We start from the raw sequence: 3,536 nt of genomic DNA, 5'->3' as shown, positions 1-3,536 counted from the left end.
TCTCTCTCTCTCACTGTATATAGATCTTTATTTTCTTTCATCCTTCTCCTCAACCCAGTTGTTTCTTCCCTTTGAGGATTCTTTCCCTTTCACAGTATCGTACTTTTCAGAATATTTTAGCATCTTCAGTAGCATTTTCTCCCCTAATTTTCAAATTAGAGAATTCATACTTTGATTTTGCACTGGGCTTAATGAATTATGTAGTTGACTATGGGTATATTTTTGAATTTTTCTTTTAAAGATCTTTTAAGTTGAAGGACTATGCTTTTTATCATTTACACCATTTAAAGACTTTTATTATAAATAGCTTAGTAGTGTCTGAGGTACTATTGGTATTTTACTTTACTTTTCCATAATAAATTATGAACATATTCTTATTGTTTAAATTTTAGCACAAGTTCCTACATAGCACTGACATTATGTATCAAGTTATAGTAATTTTTAAAAATTGAAAATTGAATGGCCAGCCAGATAGCTCAGCAGACTAAAGTGCCTGGATTTAATCCCTGACATGCTGTGCTGGCTCTGTCCCCGGGGCACGCTGAGATGATGATTGAGACTAGGTGTCTTGGGGCATGCCTATAATCTCAGCGCTTGGGAGGCTGAAAGTAGGAGAATCACTATGAGTTCCATCTATGTAGTGAAACCCTGTAGACCCTGTCTTAAATACAAAAAAAGAAAAGAAAATTGATGCATAATAATTGTATGTATCTATGAGATAGAGATATAGTGTTATATTTTATTGCATATATGTGAAACTATGGACAGATTGATAAACTTGAATATTACCTTGGTGCAGTGGCCATGCTAATACTCTCTGTATCATTCCAATTTTATATTTTAGTTCATTGAGGTCCTAGTAGGAAAGTCGGATCTGTTATTATTTGTTTATTTAACCATGAGAATGTTTTTATCTCTGGGTTTTTTGACTTTGCTTATGCAATGAAGAGACTGAATTAGATGGTTCTTTATTAAGGTTTCTCAAGGTAGCAGGTTACTTCTCTTATTTATACTTTTTAAAGGTCTTTATTACAGACAGCTAGGTAATGTTTGTAGATGTGTATAGTACATGTGTTCTGTTCATTCCTCGTATATTTCTATTTTCCATGATCCTCTTCCCAAAGTTGATCCTTAGTAACTGTTGTCTGGATAAATGAATGGATAAATGAGTTAGTGAAGGAAGTGAATGTCACAACTGCTTCACACTTAGACATTTGCTCTTCTTTCATCATAAAAAGATTTTATGTGAAGGGTATATGATAGAAACTCTGAAAACAATAGAAAGGGCACTGATACTGTCCAGGGACATAACTCCAGCCACTAAGAACCACTTTCTTCTAGCGCCTAGGAAAAGACCCCCTCTTTGTGCATTCAGTTGCATTTCCAATGCTTTAGGCTCCAGATTTAGTGGTGTGTTCCCAGTTCAGACTCCCATAAAGGAATTGGATAATGGCCAGAGAGCCTCGTAGGTGTCAGAGGCTCAGTCCCATAGGAGGCATTTAAAAGTTCCTGTCTATATTAGAGCCTTTTATTTCCCACAATCATTTGAAATCATGGAGTGAGAAAAGGAGTGTGGAGAATGATCTTGTGAAATTCAACTTCTTGAATCATTAATATTTACAGATAATATTTGGAGAATCTTGGCTGCCCATCTCCTTGATGCTGACCAACATATAATTTGGCATTATAAACCAGATAGCTCTTCTTTCTCTAGAACAAAACATCCAGCCTCACTTTCCACTTTCACAAGCTCTGTTCATAATTTCTTAATGACTCAGGCAGAATTTTCCAACTCAGCATCATATTGGTTTCCCTGAATTATTTGAACTAAAGGATTTGCCTGAGCAGGAGGTAGGCCTCATATCTCATTGAACACTTATCTTTTAATTTCTTTTTAATTTCTTTTTATTTTTTAGAGAATAAAAATAGTATTTAAACAAAAAAAATTACAAGGGAAACAGAATTTCACTTAACAAAATAATATCAATGTCACAGTATTTGTTGTAATGCATAGGGTTTTCTTACAACTACTTGTTCATATTACCAGATATTTGCATGCAAAATTGGAAGAACAGAGACCCAGTCCTAACCAAGGCCCACCCAGTGTGTGGGAGAGCTTCCAGGTACCATGTGCCTGCGGGATCTACTGGTCCCAGCCCAGGCTCAGCGTGGGTGAGACCCTATTCCACCCCCTTGGGATGCCCCCAACCACTCTGCAGCACCTTCCCCACCCTGCCTACAAAGTAGGAATTTCTGCTGCGTTCCAGAAACACCCAGACCCAGTCTTAGCCCAGGCCCAGTGAGTGTGTGGGAGAGCATCCGGCTGCCTGGTGCAGGCAGGACCTACTGATTCCAGCCCAGGTGCAGCATGGGTGAGACCATGTTCAACCTCCTTGGGACGCCCCCCACCACTCCACAGCACCTCCTCCAACCGGCCCGCCCAGTAGGAAATTCTGCCGCATTCCAGGAACCCCCAGACCAAGTACTAGCCCAGGCCCAGTAAGTGTGTGGGAGAGCTTCTAGCTACCCTGTGCAGGCAGGACCTACTAGTCCCAGCACAGGTGCAGAGTGGGTGACACCCACTTTCACTCTCTTGGGATGCCCCCATCACTCCTTAGTAACCCCCACACACTGCACACAGAGTAGGAATTTCTGTTGCATTCCGGGAACCCTGAGATCCAGTCCTAGTCCAGGACCAGTGAGTGTGTGGGAGAGTTGCCTCTCCCACCTACTCCACATTGTCCCCTCCAGACTCAGATAAATCCTGGCAAACAGGCCTGGCATGAAACCCTTCAGCTGCAATCCCTGCAGAGAGTGTAGGGAAGAGAATCAGCCAGCTATTCCAGGAGCAGAACATCTTGCCAGGGGGCACAACAGGTTCACACTCAAGGACAGCAACAGGAAGGAACTGAGCACAGCAATCAGATGCGAGCCAGGCACAGCTGGATAAATCCAAACTTTGTAGATGTACACCTGAACTCCACTAGGTGCTAATGCTATAACTGCAACAAAGATCTACAACAAAGGTCAGAAGACAGTGCTACACAAAATGACAATGAGAAGGAACAAAATGCAATCGCAGAACCCAAACACACCCATAACAAGTGCAGAAGACACTAGCACAGCTCAAATGTATGAATTAATAGGGTCGATAGTAAATAAGCAACAGCAGAAAGTCATAGAGGAACTCAGAGCAGAACTCTTTTCTGCTAGCTCAGCTCAAATGTATGAATTAATAGCATTGAAAGTGAATAAGCAACAGCAGAAAGTTATAGAGGAACTCAGAGCAGAATTATTTTCTGAAATAACAAAGAATTCTCAGAACCCATAGCATCTGAAGTAAAGATTCAACTACAGAAACATAGGGAGGAAAACCAATCTGAAAAAAAACATTGCAGTAAAAGAATTTATAACTGTTTCAAAAGAAGATATCAGTAAAAAAAATAGAGGAGATTAGAAAAATGACGGATTCCTTAAATGAGCAATACAGGAAAGAAATAGATCGCATGAAGCAGAGTCAAAGAGATATAGAGGAA

At 40.3% G+C, this 3,536-nt stretch overlaps 1 non-coding gene across 1 annotated transcript; it reads right to left on the bottom strand.

Moving 5' to 3' along the window:
* Positions 1–754: 754 nt before the first annotated feature.
* On the bottom strand, positions 755–858 carry LOC111814444. Its single transcript, XR_002819432.1, has one exon. It is a non-coding gene; the product is annotated as a U6 spliceosomal RNA (small nuclear RNA).
* Between the last annotated feature and the right edge of the window lie 2,678 nt (positions 859–3,536).

This window comes from Octodon degus, unplaced genomic scaffold (genome assembly GCF_000260255.1).
Source record: "Octodon degus isolate 3935 unplaced genomic scaffold, OctDeg1.0 scaffold00316, whole genome shotgun sequence".
In the NCBI taxonomy this organism is placed as follows: domain Eukaryota; kingdom Metazoa; phylum Chordata; class Mammalia; order Rodentia; family Octodontidae; genus Octodon; species Octodon degus.
Note: the sequence above shows the minus strand (reverse complement) of the source record. Positions and strands in the feature narration are given on the sequence as shown.